This window comes from Octopus sinensis, linkage group LG16 (assembly GCF_006345805.1).
Source record: "Octopus sinensis linkage group LG16, ASM634580v1, whole genome shotgun sequence".
NCBI lineage: Eukaryota > Metazoa > Mollusca > Cephalopoda > Octopoda > Octopodidae > Octopus > Octopus sinensis.
In genome coordinates, this window is record NC_043012.1 from 56125864 (window position 1) to 56145597 (window position 19734).

The 19734-nt window shown below is 35.5% G+C and overlaps 1 protein-coding gene across 8 annotated transcripts in view; it reads right to left on the reverse strand.

The window, feature by feature from the left end:
* Window positions 1–19734, reverse strand: part of LOC115220273 (sarcolemmal membrane-associated protein) — a 185409-nt gene that overhangs the window by 159811 nt on the left and 5864 nt on the right. Inside the window, exon 2 of one of the 8 annotated variants that reach the window (XM_036510146.1) lies at window positions 4669–4767. The exons of the other annotated variants lie outside the window; for them this stretch is intronic. The gene's annotated coding sequence lies outside the window, so the exon portion shown is untranslated. The remainder of the gene's footprint in view (window positions 1–4668; window positions 4768–19734) is intronic. 8 annotated transcript variants of the gene reach the window in all.

A 19734-nucleotide genomic window follows, 5' to 3' on the forward strand; every position in this document is an offset into this window, starting at 1 on the left:
ACGACCATAAGATTTGCATTGAGAAAATAAACTATATCAGGGTAATTAGCACTCGAGAAATATTGATTAATTCATTAATAATCTATATATGCTGTACATATAGTAGTTTTGTTAAATAATTGAAGGTAAAATTCAGAGTGAGAAAGAGAAGACATGTGAACCAGAGTGGAATAATTAAAAATCCCAAGGGAGAGTGTTGTTTAGCACCAGTTTGGCCTGTATCAAGCAGATTTTCATCAAAAGGTATTCCAGCAGTGACCATCCCATCTTTTTCATTCAGAGATAATGTACTTAGGACTACATTATTCAATGTGTCTTTCATTTTTTAAAGATGGTAGGATGTGATTACAGAAAGATTTAGTTACAATTTCTCACTACCCAAACCATAGTAGAGGTCCTACATTGGCTCTCCATACAAGCCTGAGTAAGATTGAGAAAGACACACACACACACATATACACATATATATACACACACACACATATATATATATATATATATATATATAATATATATATATATATATATATATATGAAAGAGAGACATGAACAAAATGGCAATCTAAAACCATTCAAAATAAAAGCCATTTCTGCTGTTTAAAGGGAGCTTACATAGCAGTCTGAACTCACTTGGAGTAAAACTGCTTCAATGTTATCAAGAGCAGTGAAGGAAGTGGGAGGGTGGCTAGACAAGTCAGCCTCAGTGAAAGCATTCACATCTTCAATAAACATCAATAAGTGACCATTGAGAGAAAGGAAATGACACATGCTGCTGTTAAATTGACATAGTTGTTAGAGATTGTGTTGAGTATTCAGGCAAGAAAGGATCAGGATGTAGTGCTAGACAAGATGCTTTTTTTTTTGCTTTTTTCAACAGACCATTGATCAAGAGGTAGTATTAAATTACATGGCATGTAAAAACTATCAGTCAAAGATCAGGAAATAAGTGTTAAAATGAGAAACAGGTTAGGCCTGTATACAAAAACTTTCACAAAATTCTTATTTTATTCATCATCAGCATCGTTGCTTTTGGCATTCAGGTTACTAATGCAATGTTTATTCATTCACAAAGCTTTAGAATCTGAAAACTATCAGATAATTCATGATTAATTCAATGATAGGACTATTTAATTTTAGAATGACAGTGTAGGGTAAGTTGGAGAGACTGGACCTGGCCAATTTGAGCAAAAAAGTAGACAGAATATTTGGATAGAATATAGCCAGTTAGAATTCTAAAGGGCTAATGTCTGGTTTGTTTACATTTCCTTAGTTGCAGGAGTCAAACAAAATTATGTTGAAAGTTATTTTTTCTACAACCAGATGCTCTTCCTATCACTAACCCTCACCTGAATCTAAGCAAAGTAATGAATATTTTCCCTAATCTGTCAAACAATGAAAACCTGCACAGACATTTGTGGAGAATTGTAAACAAATGACACCGTTTTGCACAAGGAATAGTGTTTGTTTACAATCAATGTATATGTATGGAGGCAAGAACCCACAAACTCACAACACACACAAACAATGTTATATATGGTCGAGAAGCTTGCTTCCCAACCATTTGGTTCCAGGTTCAATCTCATGATACCTTAGGCAAGAGACTTCTGCTATAATCCTCAGTCAACCAAAGCCTTGTAAGTGGATTTAGTAAATATAACCTGAAAGATGTCTGTTGTGTGTATGTGTGCATGCATTTGTATGGGCTGGCTTCTATTTACCTTGACAACACCTGAATGTTACAGGTGAGTGACATCTTCCTACAAGCGGTGTCTTTCATTTTCAAATTCGTATGAAAATATCTCCAGTCACAGAGAAATATTGCCTTGCTTGGAAACAGGTGAGGGTTGACAATAGGAAGAGTGCCCTGCCATAGAAAATCTGTAGCTTCTGTCTTTCCAATTTTTGATTCACAAGGAGCTAGTGAACCTACAGTTATTGCAAAAGACACCAGCTGATGGTGTCCACACAGTGAGAACAAACCCAAGACCACATAATTCTAAAACAAATTTCTTAAGCCACACAGCCATGCCAACACCTTTATTTAAAAAAGACAAAATTAAAAAACAGAAATTCCAAAGTCTGCAGTAACAAAAAAAAAAAGTCTAGTTATTTAAGGTGTGTATTATAAATAAAATAAGTAGCAACTCTTACAATAAATCTCTGTCTGTTGCCCTCTGCTTAAACTAAATAGATGACAACAACATATGTTAATATAATTACACAACATACAATAAATATATTAACTGAGTATAAAAGGGTATACAAGGTGTCTTACAAGCAGGTCTGCATTTAAACAGGTTTTACGACAACAAACTAGTGGCAATTGTGGTATGTATTTATTTAGTCTTGCCTAAATGTACACTGAAAAAGAATACATGTGCTAGACTATCAAAAGACTTGTGATATCAATCCAGTTGAATCCTCAGCTACAAGGTAAAAAAAAGCCCCTGTTCTCTTAGAGATTATATATACAATCTATACAGATTTTAAACTTTCAGCATTCAGATTACTATCAAATGTAATGCTTATTTAGTCACATTATTTTGAATTAATCATACAGTATCACATAGCTTTGCAATTTCAATGGCATGACTTGTTTTTTGTATATCTATATAGGTAAGGTGTGAGAAATCAGATCGGGTCAGTTTAAATGCTAAAGGAGCAATAATCCTTAATCATCATACATTATTATTAATCTGTTGTGAATGAGAGGAGAAAACATGATCCTAGGTTGACTGGAAAGAGAAAGGTGGGCAAAACAAGTGATTTCTTTTATTTTATTGCAGGTGGCAGGATTTTAAACTAGAAAGCAGAGAAATTCTAAATGATGATATGCATTTAGTTAGTGCTCTTCTGCTTCTAGCACTCCATTCATGTGTCTCATGGGCAATCATTTTCTCAGAAAACCTAGAACCAATTCATGACAACTAAGTGAAATCTAATAAAAGTTATTAATTACACATATGTCAGGCTTCTGCACAATTTCCATCCATCAAATTACACTGACAATTTGTCATACTCAGACTATAGTAGAAAATGCTTACCCAAAGTGGCAACCAAGGAGATTGAACCAAGAACCACATAGCAACTATAATACAGTCAAAACTTAAACCAAGTGAACTGAAAATCTAACACTTCCTAAACCCTGTGGAATTTCAAGAATTGGTACTTAGCCCCAATTCCATAAAATTTATGCCAATAAGAGAGAAAACTCCAGATTTATTACAAATAGCATTTGGAAAGGATTTGAAACCTATCCCCAAAAGCTAAATTAACATCCTGCTCAAAGATGAAATGCAACTCCAGAAGTGGATCTGAACATGCAATTTATGAAGAGATAATCCTCATCCACTTAAGAACCTTAGTCATTTCATTTCTAAATTTTACACATCGCAATGAGTAAAAGGTATTTTTTATCACTCATGAACAAATTATTATTCTTTTCTTTTACTCGTTTCAGTCATTTGACTGCGGCCATGCTGGAGCACCACCTTTAGTCGAGCAAATCGACCCCAGGACTTATTCTTTGGAAGCCTAGCACTTATTCTATCAGTTTCTTTTGCTGAACCACTAAGTTACCGGGACATAAACACACCAGCATCGGATGTCAAGTGATGTTGGGGGACAAACACAGACACACACATACATATATATATATATATATATATATATATATATACATATATACAACGGGCTTCTTTCAGTTTCTGCTTACCAAATCCACTCACAAGGCTTTGGTTGTAGAAGACATTTGCCCAAAGTGACACGCAGTGGGACTGAACCCAGAACCATGTGGTTGGTAAGCAAGCTAGTTACCACACAGCCACTTTTTCTTTTACTTGTTTCAGTCTTTGAATAACAGCCATGCTGGAGTACCACCTTGAAGGGTTTAGTCAAACAAAATAACCACAATTTTTTTTTTAAGTCAAATTTATTCTATTGATTCCTTTTGCTGAACCACTAAGTTATGGAGACGTAAACCAACCCCAAACCAGTTATCAGACAGTGGTGGGTGGAAACAAACACAAAGACACACACACACACACACAGAGGTTGCACACAGCATCCATCTATCAAATTCACTTTGCTTAGATGGAACAATTAAATACACCTCCACGGACATGCGTAATCTTAACGTAGTTCTCAGGGGGTGGGGGTTCAGTATGACACAGAATGTGACAAGGCTGGCCCATTGAAATACAGGTACAATTCATTTTTGCCAGCTGAGTGAGCTGAAGCAATGTGAAATGAAGTGCCTTACCCAAGGACACAACGCGCAGCCTGGAATCAAACTCACGACCTTACAATCATGAATCATGTACGTTAACCACTAAGCCATGTGTCTACTATCAAGCAATATACACACACACAATGAGCTTCTTTCAGTTTCCATAGAAGACACTTGTCCAAAGTGGGACCGAACCTGGAACTTTTTTTTAAATTATTATCATTTTTCTTAATCTAGCTAAATTCTATAGTCATCTCAAAACCCCCTACCAGACCAAGTATTTAGAGTGTGTTGCAGTCCTTGACTACTTAGAAAACATGAAACATTTAACTGTACACATTTCCCCAGTGATCCATTTAATAGGTGTCTCTACAGGCTACCAACACAGATTGTTACAAGATTAGTAAATAGAAAAATAAAAAAGAAAGCAATTCACTAACATTAAAATTTACTTGTCAACAAGACAGTCTTTATGTATTGCTTCAACCTGGTAAAAATAGCAGCTAGATCTCCACCAAATCACATCCTATTAGGAAAAACTTTGATGAAAAAGCAGATTATTATTTTTTGTGATAATTACATAAATCTTATGACAAATTAAACATTTTTAATAAATTACACATACAAGGAAAATACTTTTCACAAAGCAGATTAATTTATCTTATAGAGGAATAGAAAATTGAAGCTGCTTTTTTTTTAAGCCCAATACTAAAATACTGAGCACTTACTTCTGCCAGAAAAAGCACTTAGTTGTTGTTGTTAAACCTTGGTTAGCCCTGACTGAGTAGACCCATGAGCAATGACATTCCAACCATGACCGTCCTGTTTTTTTAAAAGCTGCCCTTACAAAAGAAAGTGTTGTTTAGAAGAGATTTTGCTGCTATTTCTTATTTCTTTACTGCCCTCAAGGGAAAAACAAGGACAGACAAATGGAATAAGTCGATTATATCGACCCCAGTGCATAACTGGTACTTACTTAATCGATCCCGAAAGGATGAAAAGCAAAGTCGACCTCAGCGGAATTTGAACTCAGAACGTAGCAGCAGACGAAATGCCGCTAAGCATTTCATCTGGTGTGCTAACGTTTCTGCCAGCTTGCTGCTATTTCTAGCAGGCTGAATGACCACATAGAGCCTCCTCAGTTAAGGTGCAGAATATGTACCTGACAGTCAGGGGCTAACTGTTATTAATTTGTTCACTTTTACCACTACCAAAGTTTGAAGACAAGGAAATCTCCAAAACAAAGCAGTTGATTATGACACATGACAAAAGGCTAAAAATATGAATGACTAAAACCAATGCCACAACAGAGAGCCAGGTAAAACAACAAAGCCACACAGCTTAAACTATTTATTATTCTCCACTGGTACACCTGGAAAGGAACTAGCTTCAAACCCTTGTAAACACACACAAATAGCTGTCTTTTCAATAACACTAACAACAAAGAACGCTACAATGGATTTATTTAATCCAATAACTATAATACAAATCACCAAAATTCATAAAACCCTCAGGCTATTCAATATGAACATACTCAGGTCTTTGTTGCAGACGTGGCTGTAGGGTTAGGAAGTTCACTTCTAAACCATGTGGTTTTCGGTTCAATCCCACTGCACAGCAGCTTGATCAAGTGGTTTCTTCTATTGCCCCAGATCAACCAATGCTTTGAATGGATTTGGTAGACAGAAACTATACAAAGTGTGTGTGTGTATGTGTATGTGTATATATATATATATATATATATATATATATATAAATGCTTATCATTTGCACCTTTTGCTGAAAAATCAAATGATCTATAAGCAGCAACATCTGTTGTCTGTCAAGAAACCATCTGCTGGTTCTGCACTTCTGAAGACATGTAGAATAAGAGCGGGCACACTTGATAAAGCAGATAAAGGTTAGAAACTGGATGGGCATCCAGCTGTAAAACAATGACTCATACAGTCATCTAACCCATACTAGGATGGAAAAACAGATGTGAAAACAAATTACAGACAAAGAGTAAGTATCTCTACCTTCATGAGGACAAAATAATGATTGCTGAACCAAATATTATCTAGATTTGTCACAGTGTACAATATAATTTATATAAAATATAGAGAATAGAAATTCTCTTTCCAAAATATATCTTAGTCTTCTCAAAATAATTTTGTTTTTAAGAGTTCTTTGTCATTTATGCAGGAGGAACATTATTCGTAGGAACAGGTGTTTTTACAGTTGGTTACCCATCCTATTTATTAACTATTCAACCATAAAATAGGAGAGGAGCTTTTGAAGAATGGGGGTCAGCAAAGGTGCCTTACTCATGAGGTACAACACAGAGGGTTGTATTCAAGACCATATAATCACTAGTTCATTGTAACTTCACAGCTAGTGGTCTCCATTATAGGACATAACAAAATAACCAATCAACCTTAAGTGACAAGAAAATGTTCTATAGAAGTGGAAGAAAGTGTATGGACATGACTTTCTGAGTTTATCTCCTTTCAGCTTGATTGGAATGTCAAACAAAATCACCCCACAGGTCACAATGGTTCATGATGCAGTACTTCACTAATCTTTCTGAGGGATGAAATGATTGAGAGAAACTATCAGAAACAAAACTGAAGACTCAAATGTACAGGTTAAGAGCAACAGACATTGGTCTGCAATGCACATTCAAATCCACAGTAGGTAGCATTTTGCATTTCTGAGTAGAAAAATTTATTCTACATTCCCTCCTCAAGTTCACTCAGGTGCTGGAAATATGTACAAAATCATCTGGAAATGATACGAGCAACAAACTCGTTTAGCATCATAAAACTGAGGATAAATATTGATTTCAAATTTTGACACAAAGCCTGCAATTTTGAGGGAGGGTGTAAGTCAATTACATCAACCCCAGTACTCAATTGGTACTTACTTTATTAACCCTGAAAGGATGGGAGACAAAGTGGGCCTCGGTGGAATTTGAACTCAGAACATGATGAACAAAATGCCACTAAGCATTTTGCCCAGCTTGCTGCCTTACTGATGCTAAATATTAACTTTCAGAGACCTCTTCCAAAGCTTTTAGAAGATATTATTTACAAAGAATGTTGTGCAATTAAGAAACTTGCTTCACAACTACATGCTTTCTATCTCACTGCACAGCCCCTTGGGCAAGGGTCTTCATTCATAACTTGGAATCAAACAAAGCCTTGTGACTGAAATTTTATCAACAGTAATGTGGCAGCCCACTTGAGGAACTGTTCATGAATGGTAAAATTAATCCTTTCCCAGTTTAACATCACAAATTGGTCCTTAGATGCTTTTAACAGAGACCAGCTAACTGTAAGCATTTAAACCAGGTCTTCATTCTAGAGATTTTAATAGTTTTATTGATGTTTATCTCCAAACCTGCACCATTGATTATTTCATACAAGTGAGGCTGTTTATTTCCAGTCTTCCAGGTAAAAAAAAAATCTCACCATGGGAAATATTACCTCGCTTGGAAACAAGAGTTGGTAACAAGACTGGCATCTGACCTTAGAAAAGTGGACATTAAATGATGAACATTGGAGACAGTAACACTGTTTTGAGGATGACTTCTTCCAAACACAAAGTCCCTAGTGAGAAAAAAGAATGCAAGATAAATTTCTTCTTTGGCAAAACACTAGTCAACTGCAAGAATTTTTGTTTATCATCACCATCATCCTTTAACATCTGTTTTCCATGCTGGCATGGGCTGGACAGTTTTACTGAAAACTGGTAAGCTGTACCAGGTTTCAATCTGATTCAGCATTGTTTCTACAGCTATATGCCCTTCCTAATGTCAATCACTCCAAGAGTGTAGTGTGTGTATGGGTGTGTGTAGGCAGTCATTGCTGTGTGGTAAGATTGCTTCTCAACCACATGGTTCCAGGTTCAGCTCCACTGTGTGGCACCTTGAGCAAGTGTCTTCAACTATAGCTACAGTCCAACAAAAGTCTTATGAGTGGATTTAGTAGATAGAAACAAAGAAGCTTATCGTGTGTGTGTATGCGTGTGTCCATCCAACCACTGCTTGACAACCAGTGTTGTTGTGCTTATATACTTGTGACTTAGCAGTTTGGCAAAAGAGATTGATAAAATAAATACCAAGCTTAAAAAAAATAGTACTAGGATCAATTTGCTCAATTTAAATTCCTCAATGCTGTGCCCCAACATAGCCACCATATGTATTTAATTGTTCCATCTAAGCAAAGTGGGACAAGTAAAATGAAGTGTCATGTTCTGCAAAGAGAGTGAGAGATACTGATAGACAGACAGACAGAAAGAGAATGAAAATGCTTGCAGAAGGATATGAATAAAAAAGAAAAAAATATACAAAGTAGCTTCATTCCTAAACCAATCAACCATAAGACCAGTAATATCCTCTTTCAATATGGAATTGGAACTAACCTATCAGTTGCTACAAAAGAAACGCAAGCTACAACTAAAATAAACACTTAAAATTAGTAACAGAAGCAAGATCAGCCCAGAGAGATTTCCTTAGTAAGAGATTTTCAAGAGAATAAAGAAGCATATTTGTAGTTAAAAGCATGCAAATGAAATCCATATTTGTCAATATATGGAAGGAATTTGAAGGGGGGAAAAAAAAATGTCCTAGATATTTTGAAAGTTACACATTGAAAAGTGTTTAATAAGAACGGTATGAGAGGATAATTTAATATATTTCGTGGCATATTTAGGATGCAAAGTAATGTTTACTAAGACTATTCTAAACATCCCAATCAGGCAAAAAACTGGAAAGTAAATAAATAAATTATGAAGTGATCTTGCATACTTTATCTTATAGCAAGAATATTTTTAGTGGGGGGGGGGGCAAATATCTGTTGGTTAGATAGGAATAGTTCTAACACTTGATAACAACCCGCCCGAGATTGCCTTTGGTTTTATGATACAGAGTAAATAACTTTTAGAGTTTGTATTTAAATTAAAACACACCATCAAAATTTTTATACAAGAGCGCTTTAGGTCGTCTTCCAAACATCATCATAACAAAGTGAGAAAAAAGAAAACAAAACAGACATTTTACTAAACCCCTCCAGCTTCTCGATTGTTTTATAAACTGTAAAAACACAGGGAATGTATTTCAATAGAAATACAGTCACAAAGAGGTTAAAGACGTTAAATTTTATACATAAAAAGGATGTTGTAAAGCAGATTATTTTTATCCTATGTGAAACAAAGAAAAAAAAAAACAAATCGTAACTTTTGTACTAAATATGTCAGTAAGTACTTAAATTAAATAACGATCAAGTTGTCACTGATAAGGGTTTTAAGATCCGCATGCAACCTGACAAAGACCACAATATCAATAATAATAAAAAAAAACATAAAAAATGTTATATCAAAGAAACTCTACTGAATAAAGTGAATAAGCTTTTAATAGGGAAACTGCTACGTAAATGACGGCAAATGCGATTTACACAGCACATTGGTTTTATTTATATTTACATATATATATATATATATATATATAAAATCATCATCATTGTTTAACATCTGCTTTCCATGCTAGCATGGGTTGGACGATTTGACTGAGGACTGGCAAACCAGATGGCTGCACCAGGCTCCAATCTTGATCTGGCAGAGTTTCTACAGCTGGATGCCCCTCCTAATGCGAACCACTCCGTAAGTGTAGTGGGTGCTTTTACGTGCCGCTGGTCGGGCGGTGTGTGTGTGTGTGTATATATATATATAACCCCACTTGTTACTTGTGCTAACTGTAGTAGTTGTTCAGCATGAGGTCGGCTCTGATCCAGTTGAGCTTTGACAAAAAGTGTTTTAGTTATGATCATCTTGTCTCATATTTAGACAAAATATATGCAAGACTAAATTATCCAATATGCCCTTCCATTTTTCAAAATAGAGTATGAGATTTCATAGCTATTTCTAGCAAGCCAAGCAATCGGAGTTTCCCTCTGCTTGTCACATCAGGTGCTGTTAGCTATATATCCTCATTAGTTCGCTAAGAACACTATATTTTATTGCTACCACCATAAGGATACTATTGGTGACAAAACATAAGCAGTGAAGATGGTGTTAGACATCACTAAATACACTTGTTTGCCAAATATCATTTACAGATCATCATCTGCAAGAAATAGCAAATATGTTATTTTTCTTACAATAGTTTAGAAATGTTAGACATTGACCTTATCTTTGTAATTTCTATTGGAAGCACACTTCCGTTGGCCCTTTCTCAAATCAAATTTTCAAAATCTAAGAAAATGATCAACCCATGGAAGTGTAATATATGTGGGTATCTTTTCAGAACATTGGTTTAAAAAGCCATACCAGATGCCATGATGGTGCTAAGGTGTAGGTACAGGAGGTGGTCAAGCTCTGCATAAGGAATAGACAACCACCATATATATATATATAGGGCTTCTGAAAAAAGAACAGGCTGTAGATAACACAAAGGGCTAATCTGAATAAAATAGGAGCACGAAAAAATGAGCTAATGAGTCCACAAATATCACACCACTCCATCTCTTCATATCCTCATGATTTCCAGCCTTGCCACATGTCATCCAGCTTTTAAAATAAGGTACACAATGCCCCTCACCCACCCAACCCCACATGTCTCCGTCATAAGAGAAGATTAGAAGGATTAGCAATGGGAGGTCATCCAATCACAAAACACTGTTTCAGAAAATTAAACCAACTCATACCAGCATGGAAAAGTAGATGCTAAATTATGATAGTGATATCCATATCATTTCACATCCACTTTTTCCATGGGTCGGATAAGTTTCACAGGATCTCTTGTATTCATTTGTAACATGTATATTTTTATCATTGTCTTTACAGCTTGATGCCCTTTCTACTACCAACTATACAATATAAACTGGGTGTATTTTATTGTGCCACCAACAACACAAAAGAGATTGACTACCGCAGGATTAACAAAGGACAGTGTCCTTGCTACCTTTCATTCATTCAGAGAGAAAGACAAACAGACAGACAGGTAGACAGAAAATTTATACAAAAATAAGTAACTTTGATATATGGTGAGTTCCCAAAGTCTGTTAACAAGTAAGGTTTTTAACTCAACATTACATAAAGACAAGACAAAATATACATGAAGACACAAGGTCTCAAATCTAGGGGTATGGGAATAGGTAATCGACCCCAATTCCTGACAGGTACTAATTTTATTGATCTCTAAATGATAACAGAGTATCATCATCATGGACATCAGTATTTCAGTACCGCTTTTGCATGCTGGTGCAGGTTGTCAATGTGTAGTGTTTTGCTTCTTGCCACAAACCTTACTCATCCAGCACACCCATTCAACTTCATTGCATTTTCTTTTAATGCCTTTTTGTTTTCTATACTTTACAGCTGGTACCTCTATCATCAAAAGTTTCAAAGTGTGAACTAAGAGAATTTTATCAAGTCAGTGACACTAGAGAGAGAGCTATTGGAGTTGTCTGTGCAAAGATTAAAGCAGCCCCACTAACCTGGGTCAGTTCTTGTTCAAAGTTAGTATCCTTCTAACTGGGTTGACTGCGACATGGCTCGAGATATCCACATGTCTATCATTCTGGTATAAACCTTTATCTAAGAGTTACTAGGTGCTTTTATTGTCCTTTTATGAGTATGTTCAAAAACAACATTCCTATGAAACTAACCAAGCAAAAGAAGTTGAAAACCTGTGCAGACAGGTGAGAAACAAGAGCAGCAATATGTTAAATCAACTATCTTCCTGCACAAGTATCGTCATAGGAAACAAAACAAAAAAAAACAAAAAAACTTATAGTAAATAAATGATTTTTTTACAGTGATGATAATAATGATCAATATTGATTTTAATTTTTCATGAAACTACTACAGGTAACACTGAAGGTAGGAAATAATAAATAAAAAAAAGCCTCAAACACACATATATATACATGCAGTTGTTGACAGCTTTAAGTCAGCAATGATTTAAAACAAAATGATGGATGGATGCATGCACATTGATTTTTTTTTTTCCTTTTTAAAGATAGTAGGATAATCTGAGGAAGATGTAGCTACTATTTCTATTAGATCAAAGAAGTGAACAATTACCTTCCTACACATATACATCTATTGCTGATTAGCTATAGGTGAGACCCAACTGAGAAGACTTATAAAGGTATTCCAAGTGTGACCATCATGTCTCATACTACACACACACACACACCATGAACTACATTATTTTAATGTTTATTTTTATGTCAGGATATAATAATAACGATTTTATATTATACTGAAGGATTACTCATTACTTTTTGTAGAATATACATTTATTATACTTTTACAAGAATGATGACAGTGACTTCAAAGCTTAGCCTTTGCCAGATATTCTGCTGAAAGGCACCAGATCGAAACTTCGAAGTCACTACCACTACACTTCTTGTGATACAAGATTATAATATATATATATATATATATATATATACACACACATATATATATATATATCTCAGAGATTACATTATCTAATGTATCCTTTTTTTTTTTAAGATAGTAGGGTGCTATTTGAGGGAGACTTATTTATAGCAATCAAAGCATCTCTGGAAAAACACCCTCATCACCCTAACTCACACACACACAAAGTAATTTGCGTAGGTGATAAATATTGCTGTAGAATTTTGATAAAATAGTTTTAATTTAATTAAGTGATAGTAATCAGCTGGATACATGATGCAACAGCAGCAGTTGCTTTTCATTATATATATATATTATATATATATATATATATAAAATCTATTCAAGGAGTGCAGAATCTTATAATTCTAAAGTGCTGCAATATGTAAAAGTAAAACCAACCCCACCACACACATGCACCATCACTTTCTTTCTTCTCTCTCTCCTTTAATGTAGTACTCTATTAAATCTAAAGACTAGTTTTATTGGAAGAATTGCTTAAGGTAGCTATTGTAATTAATGTATGCGGGCATGTTTATGCATAACATGTGTATGTATAGCTACCTATCTATATGGATACATAGGTAAATATATATCAGATGTGTATATCTATACATACACACACACACACACACACACACATAATATATATATATGATATATATATATATATATATACACACATACATACCACACATATATATATATATATATATATATACACACATACATACACACACACATATATATAATATATATATATATAACACATACATCACACACATATATATATATATATATATATATACACACATACATACACACACATATATATATATATATATATATATACACACATACATACACACATATATATATATAATATATATATAACACATACATACACACACATATATATATATATTATATATATATATATATATATCTATATATATATATATATATATATACACACACATACATACACCTATATAGCTATAGACACATACTTACACACACCACTGCACAATTTTCCGTCCTTTCTTTTGACTATAGATATTCAAACGACGACGACTTTGACATCTAGTTTACAACTTGATCTGTCGTCAATGCAAATGGCATCAAGACATTTAAGAGTACTTTATGTGTGTTTTCTGAAACTTGTTTATTAATACATCCAGCTACTAATACTACTATTGCTGTTACAACGTCAAGAAGTTTTATCTGAAAGAATTATCTGGTAAGAGATATAAGCACAAACCCTGCCCTCCACTGCAAAATGTCTTCATAGATATATGTGAAACCATGAATTGTAAAGAAAGTTATCTATCAGTCCACCTATCTATCTAGATATCAGAATTCACATATTGACACTATCAGAAGTGTGCCAAATGTACATCCAAAAACACCTTCCTCTATAATAACATTCCTTAAAAATTCCGAGACTTACAATTTCTGATGACCTCCCAGGATGGCAACATGTGTATCATGATACTAAGGTATCACAAAAATTAGGTCTTTCAGGCAGGAAAAAAAAAAACGATGCATTTTCTGGGAATAAGAGACATTTTAACACAGCTGATTGGTGCCAAGTTTAATGTTTTTTCTTGTTTTCTTTCTTTCTCACTATTTATATGTGTGAACATATTTTTCTTTATGTGTATGATGAGAAGTTAATTGTCAACATCAATTGTATTCAATTAATAAATCATAATGTATATCCCTCCCAATCTTATAACCTCTGTGTGTGTGTGTGTCTCTCTCTCTCTGGAGTCAAAAAGTACCGTTGCTGAAACTAGTTCTTATGTTCAGTCAGCCAAGCAAAACCACCAGTTTCCAAACAGGTATGTCCAATTGTCTCATTACGTTTTTCTTGTAACGAAACTTTGGCACTCTACAAAAACGGTTCTAATTACCATGAAAAAGCATGTCTTAATGGCTAGGGTATTTGACTCACAATCTTAAGGCTGTGAGTTCAATTCCTGGCAGCACATTGTGTCCTTGAGCAAGACACTTTATTTCATATAGCTACAGTCCACTCAGCTGGCAAAAATGAGTTGTAGCTTTAATTCAAAGGGCCAGCCCAGTCACATTTGTGCATCACACTGAATCTCCATGAGAACTACATTAAGGGTACACATGTCTGTGGAGTACTCAACCACTTGCATGTTAATTTCATGAACAGGCTGTTCCATTAATAGAATAGACTGGAATACTTACCTGTTCCTGAATTAGAATGTAAATGGATGAATATTCCACAGATTCATGTACTTATGAGATTGTCAGGAAGAATCACCATGACACAATGTGTGTGTGTATAAAACAAGGCTGTACTTTTTGAACTCCAGGGTACAATCTACTCAATAGGCTTCCATACAGTTTCCATTCCCCAATTTTTTTCACAAAATATGAGTTGACTCAATCCTACTGAAAATTACATTTGCCCATGCAGAAGGATTGAACCTAAAACCTCATGGTTGCTCAGTACCAGAACTAGTGCCTACACTAGTTCTCATACATTAACTTTCTAACATTTAAACCAGCCATATCAGGCCCAAATATTTACCTGTCTTATGTTCAAACAAGTGAGATCCAGACTTTCATACCTACCCTACAATATCATTTAAAAATAAACAATCACATCATAGAAACCTCGGAGATACGAGATTATGCATGATTAATTCAAAACAATGGGAATAAATAAGCAATATATTTGACAGAGTAATCTGAATGCTAAAAGATTAAGGAAAAACAAAAAGACCAGTGCCACTGTACAAATGATGATAGCTGATTAACTTGAACTTCTCTAAGTTGTTGTTTACACCAATGTCAATCCTGATCAAGTAAATCAATGAGTAAAAGCATTCCATCCACGACTATCCCTTCTTCCTATATATCCAAACCATGTATCAAAGACAACACTAAAAACAATGTTGCTCACTTTTTTCTTTAAGTTGGCAAGTTATGATAAGAGGGAAATTTGGCTGCTATTTCTAACATACCAAGCAGCTTGAAAGATCTGTCCTTGTTGATGGATGACAAGGAAAGTGACAGCTGAGGGGGAATTCCAGAGAGTTGGAGATCTAGGGAGAAAAAAAAAATTGGGTGAAGTATTTAGTTAGCATACCAATTTGAGGTCAGATAGTAAGGAAGTTAATGGAAGGAGGGAAAACAAATAGCTCTTTAAGGATTGGATGGATGTAATCTTTATCTCGCTAGTTCAGAGGAACCGGAACCATCACAGCAATGACAAAAACAAGCGGGGGGGGGGGGGTAGAAAAGACAATATATCAATATGTTAGTAGTTGTTTATAGCCTAGGATTGAGCAAAGCTATGATCAAAGACATTCTGTTCCTCTTCCTATATCCAGGATTACATAATCCAATGTGTCCTTTTGTTTGGGTTTTTGTTTTTAAAGATAGTATGTTGTGATTTGAAGAGGATTTGATTGCCACTTCTAGCAACTTGAGTGACTGAGTAGAGATTGTCTTGTGCTGCCAACCTCTACTCTTCCTGATCACCAGTAGTGTAACATGTCAGGAAAAGAAGGTTTGCTATTCGGTCAAATGACTTCTTTACAGATATCACCTACAATGGTTGTGTTACATGCTGTCACCGCTTTGTCCTAAATATGTGAGAAGTACTCTTACTACAGGTCATGCATGTATCTAACCATGGGTTGGTAACTAATTTGTGCTCAACTACTTTCTGGGCCTATAAAAGTCACTGAGATATTGCAGGAAACATCAGATATAGTAAGGATGGGATCTTGCATTTATAAAAGCCCATTAACAAGTTTCAAGCCTTTCCACTCTCTTATACTGTTGTTACGATGACCGCTGTTCTTCTTAAGCTGTCAAATGTATATTACCCCCATTTCAAGCCTATTTTACAATCAAACAGAAGAGCTTCCATGCAGTCACTTGACCTACAGAAAAGAGAAGCCAAATTTACCTTTAATCATAGCTATCTTCCTAAGTTTAACATTTATGTCCCATACTGACATGGATTTTATGGTTCGACAGGATAAGACTCGCCTGAGGGACATGTTGGTCTTCAATGCCCGCTTTAGATAGGTTTCTATGGCTAGTTACCCTTCTTAATATTAACCACTTAACCAAGCATACTGAGTACTTTTTTCTTTTTGTGGCACCAGCACAAGTTGGGTCACCAAGTAACATGCAAGACCCCTCAAAGTACAGGTGCAGTATTGAAGGAAGTGGCATAGTACCAAAAAGTAGAGAGGTTAAAGTAAGAAACAGGTACAGGTATAGATGTCTTGTTATAGTAGTGGGATACAATAAGAGAGGAGGGTCGCTGCTGGATAGTTTTTGAACTTAAGTCTACTCAATCCGGGCTGATCTAAGTTTAAATAACCAATCCTACCATGTCAACTCTATTCCACCAATCAGTTTTACTTTATATCAATTTCTCCTCAGAGCTACCAAAGAATTTAACCAAAGGAATTCAAGCTGAACATTTACAATATTAACCCAGAGTGAGTGGAGTGAAAAAGCAATAGCACTCCCCCAATGTAGTGATGGAGTGGAGGTATGGTTAAAATAAAACAAATCTGCAGTAAAATTCATCATTTTGCTTGATGTTTTTGGTTGAATAGGTTAAAATTTGTACTGTACTTAGACTTAAATGGATGTGTTTACATGCATATACGTGTGTGTGTGTGTGATGCCTGCTTGCATGCGTGAGTATGTATATATGAGGGAGCATATCTATGTGTTGAGTATATGTTCATGTGTGTGGGTGTGTCATAATATATGTTTGTGTGTATGTCATAATATATGTTTGTGTGTGTGTCATAATATATGTTTGTGTGTGTGTCATATATATATATATAATATATATATATATATATATATATATATATATGTGCACAAACAATCATGACATTGTTTCATGTTAGCTTTGAATTTTATATGTCAATGTAAATAACATCAAACCATTTAAGAGTGTGTGTGTGTAGACATTTTTTTCTGAAATACTATACCCAACAGATAGGATTAACTAATTCAGCCTTAATTATCTGTTGCACACATACAATGAGACATTTTCATCATCATCATCGTTTAACGTCCGTTCTCCATGCTAGCATGGGTTGGACGGTTCGACCGGGGATCTGGGAAGTCAGAAGGCTGCACCAGGCTCCAGTCTGATCTGGCAGTGTTTCTACAGCTGGATGCCCTTCCTAACGCCAACCACTCCGTGAGTGTAGTGGGTGCTTTTTGGGAAGACAAACACAATGTGATATGCATGCCTTTCCAGGAAAATCAGTGGAATGGCCCCAAATGGGAATGAGTGCCCAGTCTTGTAACACAGCAATGAATTATCAATTCACCTCAGCCAACGAGAGAACCTCTATGATCATTCAAACTGGTAGAAATAGCAGCTAAGTCTTCAAACTAAAGCCTATCGTCTCACAAGAAAGGAACACAATGGATAATGTAATCTTTGATACACAATCATAATTTTAATGTCCACTTTTCCAGGTTTGCATGAGTCAGATGGAATTCATTGAGGTAGATCTTTTTTATGGCTAGATACCTTTCTTGTCACCAACCTTCATCTATTTCCAAGATATGTTCGCTTTGTGGGATATGTTTACATGGAAATGAACGACACCGCTTGTAGGACAGTGATGTTCACTTACTACTATAATGTGATGTCAAAACAAGGAGACACAAACGGACAAGATGGGTTTCTTACAGTTTCTGCTTACCAAATCCACCTACAAGGCTTTGGTCAGCTAGGGGTTAGAGAAGACACTGGCCCAAGACTGAACTCAAACCTATGTGGTTGGGGAGCAAATTTCTTCACCATGCAACCATGTCAGAAATAAACAGCTTCAATACTTTTAATCATATGTCTGCTCGATCAAGGACAACTTAGAGTTACACAACAACAGCAATTGATGTTGATAAAATCCAGAGCTGGGAGTTGTGTGAGTTTATAAAATATCCAAAGTATCAGAAAACAAAAAAAAGTTAAAATTAAACAAGGTTATTAATTTTTCACTGTAAGGAAGAAGAGAAACAGTTCAACATTTAGAGAGTTGGTTCTTCCAAGAGAGAGAGAGAGAGAGAGAAAAAAACAGATTAATATATTAGTTTCAATAGTAAAACTCAATGTATAGTATATATATTTCTTTACTGCCCACAAGGGGCTAAACATAGAGGGGCCAAACAAGGATAGACAAAGGGATTAAGTCGATTACATCAACCCCAGTGCGAAACTGGTACTTTATTGACCTCAGCGGTATTTGAACTCAGAACGTAACGACATAGTTAGTTGAGATTGTATTGATTTTGCACTTGCAATGTTTTTATAGCCACAGGAATGGTCATGTGCAAGCTTCTTTGCATGCCACATGGTTTTTAGTTCACTCCCACTACGCAGCACCTCTGGCAAATGTCTTCTATTATAACCCCCAGACTGACTGATGCCTTGTGAGTGAATTTGGGACATGGAAACTGTGTGGTGCGCCACCACACATGTTTATGTCTTTCTGCCTCTGTCTGTCCACAACTCAACAGATTTTGGTTTACGTCTTCATTATTTAGTGGTTTGGTAAAAAGAGAATGATAGAGTAGGTACCAGACTAAGAAAAAGAAAATTACTGGTGGGCAGGGTTCGATCTGTTTGACTAAAACCCTTCAAGGCAGTGCCCCAGCATGGCCGCAGTCGCATGACTAAAACAAAAGAGGAAAGATTTCTAGCAGAAAATGCTTAAGGTGCTATTTTTGAACTAACAGATTTTTTCCTTCCCTTATCATTTATTCAGGTGGGATGACGGTGCCCATGATCCATTACAGGGTCTCCAAGACTGGTTGAGAGAGAGAGAGAGAGAGAGGTGGGAAAGGGATCACGAAATCAGACAACTGACCTGAATGCTAGCAACAGAATGGAATCTGTTAAAAAGGACCCAGCTAGGGCAAATACCACAGGTAATCCTGTCTGATATTCTTACAGAACAATCTGAATTGGTATTTTTTTTTTTTTAAATTAACCACTACCACCACCCCACAAGAAAAAAAAATGGAAAGCAAATTTGACCTTGGTGGTATTTGAACTCAGAGCACAGAAC